Genomic DNA, 11,356 nt, shown 5'->3' on the forward strand with positions numbered 1-11,356 from the left:
TCAATTATTTCAAATAAAAGGTAAAGATACCCCTGACCATTAGGTCCAGTCACGGATGACTCTGGGGTTGCAGCGCTCATCTCGCTTTACTGGCCGAGGGAGCTGGCGTTTGTCCACAGACAGTTTTTCTGGGTCATTTGGCCAGGATGACTAAGCCACTTCTGGTGAAACCAGAGCAGCACATGGAAATGCTGTTTACCTTCCCGCCGGAGTGGTATCTATTTATCTACTTGCACTTGATGTGCTTTTGAACTGCTAGGTTGGCAGGAGCAGGGACCGAGCAATGGGAGCTCACCCCATCGCAGGGATTCAAACCGCCGACCTTCTGATCGGCAAGTCCTAGGCTCTGTGGTTTAGACCACAGTGCCACCTGCGTCCCTTATTATTTTGAATAGTGGAACACAACTCTGGCTCGTGCAGAATTAGGATTAGAGAGATCGTCCAGAAGCCCATGTCCTCTGCACTTCAACTCTGCCCAGTTCCTAGCCCTGTGTGTTTGCCCTCCCCATCATTTCTGCTGCCTCCAAGGTAGCTTGGTTTTCTCCCAGTTGTGGAATAAAAACGGCACTGCAAGGAACGATGGCAGTTTGACACCTGTCATGGCTGCAAGAGTGAATTGCGGCCCAAATGAATGTTTGCAAGGATGACTGGCAGCTACAATTAGCAGTGGCCCTCTGATTCATAGTCTATTTCTGACATGGCCCTCGGTGCTGAATAAGAGTCATTCCTCTCTCCCCCCCCCCACCCCAATAAAACATACACCTTGTCACACGTATGGACCCACAAATGTCTCCTAGGCTTTGAGCAGCGTCCCAGGACCCGCCGGTACAATCATGCAACCTCAACATGTGCTTTTTAGTTTAGAAAGACAAGCAACAAGTAACTGCCTGCTGTTTAAGAGGAGTGTGGAATGTTGAACAGAAATCCCAGTTAAAGCAGATGATTCTCCTTCCTGCCATCACCACCAAAATTATTCCTTTGCCTCCACCAGCGGCGTTACAGGTGCAAATTCAAGAGGTGTAGTTTTCCCCCCTCGACTGATGAAATGCAGTAGATCTACCTGGTGAATTTTTGGTACATGCACTGCTATAACCTGCCTGGTACGCACAACACACATCTCCAGTCAATGCACAGGTTTGAATAAAATATTAACAGACACCTTAAAAGATGAAAAGTAGGCTGACACATTCTGCCTGCCATCAACGGCTTGTTAGGGAGAGAGATAAAATAGTCTTACCACACCTCTAGGAGATGTTGTAATAAATTATTTTCACTGGTATCCTGCCCTTCCTCAAGACGTACCTTCACAACAACTCTGTGAGGGAGCTCTGTACCATCACCCAAATACTAGATCTTGCAAGCTGATCTGACTCCTGGTGAGTTTCACAGCAGAGCTAAGATTTGAACCGGGATCAGATGCCCACAGCTTTCATCATTCTCTTGTGCTTAACCTGGAGGAGGGAACTTACACCCAAGCTTTTCTGAACCAGCCATCTCAACATCTAGATTCTAAACACAGAGCAAGAAATAAGCAGGATCGATCAAAAGAGGGGGAAGGAATCCTCTCCCTATTGTGCCCATTGTGCAGATGGGGAAACTGAGCAAGGCAAGCAGCAGAACATCATGGGGCTGGGCATTGGTGGGGTCTCCTGCTCTGCCAATAAGACCACCACCCCAACAATAATAACACACACACACAACTGCACAGAGCCCCTCAGAAGGCTAGAGGCCATGGGAATGAGTCCTCCAGCCACCTTCTCTGACTCTCTCAGATTCAGGGATCTCCTAGCTGCAGCCTTTCTCAACCTGTGGGTCCCCAGATGTTGCTGAACTACAACTCCCATCACCCCTCGCTAGCAAGGCCAGAGCTCAGGGATGATGGGAGTTGTAGTCCAACAACATTTGGGGACCCACAGGTTGAGAACTGCTGTAAGTGCAAGCCACTCAGTCAGCCAACCCAGATCTTGCATCCGGCAACCGAAACCATGACACCACCAGACACAATAGTTACAAGCGCTATAATAAGAACAAGTTTGCGTCCAGTTCCTTTCAGCCCCCCAACTCCCCCAGCACTTGGTCTACCCTACAAGACAACTCACGAGATTGGCAAAATGGGTGCTGGGCTGGAATTGGCATGCCAGGGCCATGAGACAAGCCAAGAAGTGTGCATTTTTATTATTATTATTATTATTATCATTATATATCATCCTCTCCATCTCAAACAAATATCTCCTAGGGAGACAGTCCTTGCCAGGGGACATCCCAGGGTGATGGACTTTGCTTCCAACAAGTTGCCTACAAGTTGGGGGTGGGAGAAGGTGGGAAATAGAGCAGGCAAAAAAATATGTCACATCTGAAGATGCACAGCACAGCACAGCATCAAATCCGTACCCACTTTGAGGCACCTACACGTCTCACTTTCATCATTTGGAAAGTCCCTCCCCCCCTTAATGTGGGGAGGGAGTTGAGGAGGAAAAGTCCCCCTGATTTTGGGATCCGGGCAGAGGTGTATTTGATGTGAATTGTTTTCTGGGGAGGGGGAAATCTCCTCTCGTCTCCCAGGTTTGGAATCTGAAACATATAAACATCTGATGGTTTTTAGGGTGTGTTGAGACACTTATGGCTCAATATGGTTGCTGAACCAGAGGGGAAAGGGGCTTGCTCCCCTCGGAACTGCAGGGCTTCAGGTCCCACTAACTACTTTTGGTCATGCGAAAATTCAGTTTGTTTATGTACAGGATCCAGCCTCCTCTCCCAACCCGGCGCTGGTTTCTCGTAGTCCAGGATGCGGCCATTGTGGAACCCAAATCACTCAGACTGAACTAGACTGAACCGGGGAGTGGGGACACACACGCGCCTATTCCACTCTGTCAGAGTATATTGAACGGCAACCAGAAATAATTCTTATTTATCATAATTATTTTTTTTAATTAAAAAAAAGTTTGGGGGTGGGTAACGCATGCATGTCTCTGCAAAAGCGAGGTGAATTATCTTCTGAGATCCTTCAAAACTGAAGGTGGTTGTCTATAGCAACTGTCCTAGCTAGAAAGATATGTGAGATGGGGGACATAAAGAAGGATGGAGGGGGAAAGTGTGGGATGGATATTTAAAAAAAAATAAAAAAATCATAATATTATTGAGAATTCAATTACAGAAAGGAATCTTGGTACAATATTTTTAATTGTTTTTTTAAAAAGGCGGGTCGGGATCTTGACACCATGGTACCAGATTTTTATTTTTTATGAAAGATAGACTACTGAAATGGTATGATGTATGTTTTTAAATTGTTTTTGTTTTGTTTTGTTTAGGTTACTGTTGTGTTTTGTATTGTTTATATATTGTATTGTATTGTTTTTTCCCTTTCTTGTTGTTTTTTTCTTTTTTTTCTTTTTTCTTCTTTTTCCTTTTTGTAAGTTTTAAAAGTAATAAATATTATTTAAAAAAAAAGAGAGAGAGAGAGAATTCAATTACAGAAAGGAATCTTGGTACAATATTTTTAATTGTTTTTTTAAAAAGGCGGGTCGGGATCTTGACACCATGGTACCAGATTTTTATTTTTTAAAGTGAGCAGGAATTTTGGAGCTGGGTTTTCATTTCTTTTCATATATATTTTTCATAGCGGGTGGTTTTCATAGCTAAGCACGGCTAAAACGGCACACATTTCCAGGGCGAGGCAAAGAGGTCTCTCTCTCTCTCTCTCTCCATCTCTCTTTACCCCAACGGTGTCAACATAACCGGATCTACAACTGGTAGGTAGTGGGGAATGCCCTCAGGAGGCCGGAGCCTCGCGGCCCCCACCCGCCCCCGAGGGTGCTATCATGTGGCGATCGCTGACCGGCACCAGGTTGTGGCTCAAATCGGCAAGTGTCTGGCGCGCAGTGCCCGAAGAGGAGGGAACGCGAAAGGACCCGAGAGTCAGCGGCGATGAAGAACGACAGAGAGAGTAAGAAGTAAACGGGAGCAGAGAGGGAGGGAGGGAGGGAAGGCTCAAGACAGCCCGTGGTCCCGATCCTGATCGACAGCGGATCACCCAGCGACCCAGAAGCTCCCCAACACACACTACTCCCCCGCCATCGGATCAATCCAAGCAGGAAAAGGGGATTTGGGTAGGTGGGTGGCGGGGAGGAAATGAAGGAAAAGGAACCCCTCTCTCTGTTACCCCGACACGCGCACACACGCACACACGATCCTCTGCCCCGTGAGCGGAAAAGGACCCCCCCACGTCGCCCCAGCACCTACCTTCCTCTGCGCCTCCTCTCAGAAAGACCCCACAGCTGTGGCTGAGCCAAGCCGGTCAGTTCCTCGCCATGGTCTTTCTCTCTCTCTCTCTGCCCGCCTCCTCCTCCCCACGTTGTTCTTCAGCAGGGCTGGGCGCCTTGTGCGAGGGCTGGGAGCCGTGCCTAACACGAGGGGGTGGCGGTGGAAGCCCGAGAGCCCCCAGATCCTGGTCGCTGCCCCCACCAGCCAGAGAGTGTCCCTTCCTCGGAGCCAGAGACAAGAGAGAGATGGAGAGCGAGCCCGCCTCTGGTGAAAGGAGGAGGAGAGAAGGGGAGGGGCAGCGCTGGTGCGGGGTGGGGTGGGGGGAGGTTGTGGGAAGAGAGAAATGAACCCTCAGGAAGGACCCACAGAAAGAAGCTATGGGGTGGGAGGGGGTGCAAGGAAACCCCCGCCGCCAGCGGGAAAGGGAAGCGATGCAACTCTGCCCAAGCTGGGTGGTGGTTAGCAGAGCCCACGTTGCCAGGGAGTGTGGCCGAGGCGTGAGAGCTGCGTGGAAGAACGCCAAGTCTGCTGCTTCGCCATGCCCGGATCGGGTCCAGGTTTCTGCTCAGGGCAGCCCCAGCCACCCACCCACTTGAGCAGCCGGGCAGCTCCCGTCGCCCCCAGCAAATCAGTACCACGGTGAGTCTGGACAGAGAATAGCCATTTCAGCACCAAAAAACGCTGGACAGCTCCCGCAGACAGGACAGCGTATCCAATGTATTTGGGGAAGGGGGCGTTGGAGAGAGAGGGCGCGACTGGCATTTTAACAGAGCAAAATTTAGAGAGTTGGTATCTCCGCATTATTGCTTCTAAAGTTGTGTTTAGGAAGGAAGGAACGCGAGAGTCGCATCCACCTCAAAATAAAAATAAAAAGATGGTTTGACCATTGTGGGCAGCTGGGTATGAGGCTGAAAACCTTTGGTTTAAGCCCCAGCTCAGGCCCATGAACTAGCTAGCCTTGGGCAGCTATCCGCACGGGCACGGATGCACACACTTCTTATTCAGCCTCTGTTCTTCTATCTGTAAAATGGGAATAAGGTTCATTGGCCAAGGCTTTTGCAAAGGCAAGAAAGAGCGTTGGGCAACAGAACCATCAGACAGAATTTGTTGGTCCCTGGGGAAAAGGAAAAGTAAGGACTGAGGATTACTCTTACTAGCTCATTGTATGTAAACGCGCAGTACCTTTCTTATGAACTAGCTGCAGCGTGTGACTTAAAGACTTGCAAAGGCAGTGCCTCTGTTTATTTTGCAGTTTATGTTAATTTACAGGGGCGTTTTTTTAATTGACTTGAGACATCTTGTACTGAAAATCTGAAATCAATAAAAATTATTCAAAAATGGGGAGAACATGCAACTGGAGAAAATAATAATAATATTGTAATAATTTATTATTTATACCTCGCCCATCTGGCTGGGCTTCCCCAGCCACTCTGGGCGGCTTCCAACAAAATATTAAAATACGGTAGTCCAGTCTGTCAAACATTAAAAGCTTCCCTAAACAGGGCTGCCTTCAGATGTCTTCTAAAAGTCTGGTAGTTGTTGTTCTGTTTGACATCCAGTGGGAGGGCGTTTCACAGGGTGAGTGCCACCACCGAGAAGGCCCTCTGCCTGGTTCCCTGTAACTTGGCTTCTCGCAGTGAGGGAATCGCCAGAAGGCCCTTGGGACTGGACCTTAGTTTCCGGGCAGAACGATGGGGGTGGAGATGCTCCTTCAGGTATACTGGGCCTCTGAGGCCATTTAGGGCTTTAAAGGTTAGCACCAACACTTTGAATTGTGCTCGGAAACGTACTGGGCGCCAATGTAGGTCTTTCAAGACCAGTGTTATGTGGTATCTGCAGCCGCTCCCAGTCACCAGTCTAGCTGCCGAAAACAAGTGCAAGGCCATTTCCAGATAGCGTTGCTTCTTCACTTAGAAGATGTCCATCCATCCTGTAAGATTATAGGGAGGAGGCATTGCTCAGAGCCCCACATCTGTGCAGCTAGGGCCTGTTCTAGGTCCACCAAACACCTTAACCAGCACTAGTCTCTGGCTTCTGGCTTGGGGCCAGGGGGCTGGTGGGGAGCAAAAATGAAGGAGGAGAGGAGTTGTCCCCATTTGTTTCATTTGGGTGTTCCCGATGCTCAGAATCCACCTCCAAAGAACTGGTTTAACATTTTTATGCCTCCTCCCCGAGAAGAAAACTGTGCAAACTGGCTAAGACTGATGAGAACTGCCGTCCAAAACATCTGGAGGTTGCCTTGTTAGGGAAGGGCTGGCACATCTGAAAATTACTTAAAAGACATTCCTAAAGATCCGCACCATTTCTTGGATTGGAGAAAAAAGCATTTCATGTGTATCTTGTGCATGATATTTAATTGTCTTTAATCAAGATTTTGAACACTCACTGCTATATATCAATAATGGTATATATCTTTGCACGTGAACACACGCTACATATATAGATATAGAACATGTAAATTGCCCAAGGCAATCACAACATGGTGCCCTGAAAAATAAGTTTTTGTTACCTGGTATAGTTAAAGCTATGGTTTTCCCAGTAGTGATGATGTATGGAAGTGAGAGCTGGACCACAAAGAAGGCTGATCGCCAAAGAATTGATGCTTTTGAATTCTGGTGCTGGAGGAGACTCTTGAGAGTCCCATGGACTGCAAGAAGATCAAACTGATCCATCCTTAAGGAAATCAGCCCTGAGTGCTCACTGGAAGGACAGATCCTGAAGCTGAGGCTCCAAGACTTTGGCCACCTCATGAGAAGAGAAGACTCCCTGGAAAAGACCCTGATGTTGGGAAAGATGGAGGGCACAAGGAGAAGGGGACGACGGAGGATGAGATGGTGGGACAGTGTTCTCAAAGCTACCAGCATGAGTTTGACCAAACTGCGGGAGGCAGTGGAAGACAGGAGTGCCTGGCGTGCTCTGGTCCATGGGGTCACGAAGAGTCGGACACGACTAAACGACTAAACAACAACATAGCTTATGCACATTGGAGCAAGTTTGCATAATTCATCTGCTTGCTCTCCTGAGATTTTATTCAACCATGCTCCCAGGCTTCTGAGCTGTCAGCCAGCTGTGTGCACATACATCCAGGCACAACTTCATTGGCATGTGGACTAGAAACTTGTTTTTTTGAGAGAGATGGAGACCGAGACCGCCTCTGGTGAAAGGAGGAGGAGAGAAGGGGAGGAGCAGCGCTGGTGCGGGGTGGGGTGGGGGGAGGTTGTGGGAAGAGAGAAATAAGCCCTCAGGACCCACAGAAAGAAGCTATGGGGCGGGAGGGGGGTAGTGGAAGACAGGAGGGCCTGGCGTGCTCTGGTCCATGGGGTCACGAAGAGTCGGACACGACTAAACGACTAAACAACAACATAGCTTATGCACATTGGAGCAAGTTTGCATAATTCATCTGCTTGCTCTCCTGAGATTTTATTCAACCATGCTCCCGGGCTTCTGAGCTGTCAGCCAGCTGTGTCCACATACATTCAGGCACAACTTCATTGGCATGTGGACTAGAAACTTGTTTTTTTGAGAGAGATGGAGAGCGAGCCCGCCTCTGGTGAAAGGAGGAGGAGAGAAGGGGAGGGGCAGCGCTGGTGCGGGGTGGGGTGGGGGGAGGTTGTGGGAAGAGAGAAATAAGCCCTCAGGACCCACAGAAAGAAGCTATGGGGCCGGAGGGGGGTGCAAGGAAAAAACAAAATGCATGCACCAGCTTTTATTTATTTTACCAAAATATCCTGCCATTTCCTCAAGACCTCTCTCCTCCTTCAGAGGGCTTACAATACAATTTTTGAAAACAATAGTGTTAAAAAACTAAAAATGGCCACAATGTGAAGGGGATTTAAGCAGCCAAAAGAAAATTCACAACAGCAGCAAATAAAATTTAGTTGGGGGCCAAAAGATCTATTAGAAATCTATGTCTTAGCCAAAACAAAACAAATTCCTTCCAGTAGCACCTTAAAGACCAACTAAGTCAGTTCTTGGTATGAGCTTTCGTGTGCATGCACACTTCTTCAGATACCAAGATATTCAGATATTCATGTCAGAGGAATCTCCACTTATGAGGGATCCTTAAACAATCAGAGAGGGGCAGCGCTCCATGGTGCTCTGATTCCCCACCCCTGCCAAAAACAATTGCTATAGTTGTATTGTTTCCAATGCCCCAAGTAGACCCTGTGAAGTTTGTAGACATGCCTAATTGGGGCTCGTGAATTTCAGTGGACTGCATCCAACATTTGCAGTCCACCCAGCAAGGGCTCTTGCATTAATGGACAGGCGAGCGTTAATGTTGCGCTTGTGAGAATCTGTTGCACCATGGATGGAGCAATCTATTGCACAATCAAGTTACCAGCAGTCTGCTTACCTGTACTCTTGCACAATTCTGCTTGTGCAAAATATTTAACGGGGGGCTAAGTAACTTTAAAGGGACGTGGGTGGCGCTGTGGGTTAAACCACAGAGCCTAGGACTTGCCGATCAGAAGGTCGGTGGTTCGAATCCCCGCGACAGGGTAAGCTCCCGTTGCTCGGTCCCTGCTCCTGCCAACCTAGCAGTTCAAAAGCACATCAAAGTGCAAGTAGATAAATAGGTACCACTCCGGCGGGAAGGTAAACGGCGTTTCCGTGCACTGCTCTGGTTCGCCAGAAGTGGCTTAGTCATGCTGGCCACATGACCCGGAAGCTGTACGCTCCCTTGGCCAATAAAGCGAAATGAGCGCCGCAACCCCAGGGTTGGTCACAACTGGACCTGATGGTCAGGGGTCCCTTTACCTTTACCTTTAAGTAACTTTAACTTAGCACTACATTGGCTACAACACAGTGGGTCTACTCTGAATGAAACCATTATGTCCATGTATACCATGCACTTACCTCTTATATATGTATGGACATAGGGATGAAATATATTTTTTAAAGGTTATAGGAAAGATGCAGGAGAGAAGAATACAGGGGTTTGGTCTACACAAGCCCTGCTGGCAGTCCCAGCTGAGAACAGATGGAACAAGCCCTCCCTCTTGCCTCCAAGAGGAACTCCAAAGAGAAACCCGTCTTTCCTCACTACAGAAAACCCAGCTAATATACCAGCAAATATCTGTTCCGCCTCTGGGAAATGAAAAAAAAAAAAAAAACAGTTCTCTTTTCTGAGCAATATGGCATCCTCTTGATTCCTGGATTCTGGCTTCCAAATGCCGGGTTTGGAAACACCTGAGAAAGCATAATCTGAATGTCAGTTTATTTTTAAGCATGTACTTCTCACTCAGCAGTAGACCTTGGAGAGTCAGAAAAAGAACTTAAAAGGAGATGGGAAATTAACCTGGTTTGGACAATGAAGCGGGATCCGCTTTCCTCTTCCCTCCTTCTGAGTACTGAGCAGAACCATCAGCGAGAGAACGAGTACCAACGAAATGATGAGCGCCGTCTACAAAAGTCTCTTCTGAGCACATTTCAGAGGCTCTATATATATCTGCACAAAAGCAGGTGCCAAAGAACCTCCCGTTGATTTGAGGAAATGGTGCCCAGAGCCTCTCTGCTTCAAGCTAGAAGGCTCTGTATTTTACTAAACCACAGTTAGCAAGAAAATTGGGGATGGGGGAGGCAGCAGATCAAAGGCCCACACCCTTCAAAACAGCCTACCAAGCCCCCCCCTTCTCTGTCGTCCTGGAGGAGCCCATGGGATACTTAGGATTGGAGCCAAGCAGTGGACATTCTGCTTGGATGGCCAAAGGATCATTCTGTTAGAATACCTGCTCCATGATTGCAGTCATGGGATTGTTGTCTATCACATGACGGTATATGTTTTGACTCCACAGAGTGGGAAGTGACGGAGACAGGATGTTTGTGTTACTGTGTTCCGTGAAGTGGGACTATTGTCCTTTGTTCTTTTTCTCTTTGCTGTCTGATGCTAGAGAGAGACGGAGCCATGTTGCAGCGCTCCATGTGTGTTTATATGCAAATAGATTAGCCAAAATGCAGAGTTGCTGAGGTCGGTCATGCAAACTGCACAAACTCTGCCAATCCCTAAGTGTGCCAGTGTCAGTTGGCATCGGTCGCTGTGATGTTCGGGCAAAAGAAAGCTTTTGAAGCTCCCGATCGACCAGGAGGGAGAGAACATGCCGGTCAGGCATGTGGCTTTGCCAGGGTCCTACTCGAGTGTAGGCTGAGCTCCTGACACATTCCTGGCGGAGAGTGTGGTGGTGTTGTTTACCGTGTCCAAATCTGTTTTTGTTTTGTTTTCTTCCACTGGAGGGAATTGTGTTTGGAGGAAGGTTGGCAAACTTTGAATTTGGCCATTGGGCCAACAAGGTTTCCCCATCCCTGTCGGACAAAACCCCACAGGGAAAGGTATGTCACGTCGCTTCCCGGACCGAGAGATGCTGCTGCTGCTGCTGTTGCTGCTTCCCCAGCTGTGCTAAGACTCTGCAAAACACTTCCTAATTATTGCAATTCAAGCTTAATCCGTGCCTCTCTCCTGGGCCATCTGTTCGTCTTCACTAGCAGAACCTAGTCCCAGAAAAGATACAATACCCAACGTTTTTCTACATGCCGAGAAGCACATTTCTCTGCTCAAGATGATGAGAAAGTCGCCAGAATGTATAGGAAGCTTCTGTATACAGAATAGGGCCAGAAGAATAAGACATTTTAGAGGCCCCAAACACTGAGAAAATGGTTGTGCCCCTGTATGCGATGCAAAGTTTTTTAAAAAAATACTAAACTAAAACTAAATACTAAACTAAAAATAATTTTTTTTAACTAAAAATAATTTTTTTAATTAAAAAAACAATCTAGATTTATAGCAACAAATGACAGGATCCTATTTTATCGGGTTATTTTGATACACATTAGTAGAGCGCCCCCCTTGGTTTCGGTAGGGGATTAAGTAATATTGAGAAAACAGGAAAACGAGGAGTGTGCAGTAGCGTGTAACGGTCTTCTGATTTTTCCCTTGATAACTGATTTTTCCCAGAGAACCATAGACGGAACGAGAGCCTTGTCCAAACTCCTGCAATGTTTTTGCTCAACACGGGATTCGAACCCACAACCCTAAGATGAAGATTTTCATGCTGTACCAGCTGAGCTCTCTCTGTCAATGATGACTTACTTTTTGAAATAT

General features: G+C 47.6%; 1 protein-coding gene across 1 annotated transcript in view; it reads right to left on the bottom strand.

Moving 5' to 3' along the window:
• Positions 1–4,538, bottom strand: part of SLC8A2 (solute carrier family 8 member A2) — a 137,389-nt gene extending 132,851 nt beyond the window's left edge. The window contains exon 1 of the mRNA XM_081868774.1: positions 4,240–4,538. The gene's annotated coding sequence lies outside the window, so the exon portion shown is untranslated. The remainder of the gene's footprint in view (positions 1–4,239) is intronic.
• Between the last annotated feature and the right edge of the window lie 6,818 nt (positions 4,539–11,356).

Source organism: Podarcis erhardii (assembly GCF_964252035.2).
Source record: "Podarcis erhardii genome assembly, chromosome: 7".
Lineage (NCBI taxonomy): Eukaryota > Metazoa > Chordata > Lepidosauria > Squamata > Lacertidae > Podarcis > Podarcis erhardii.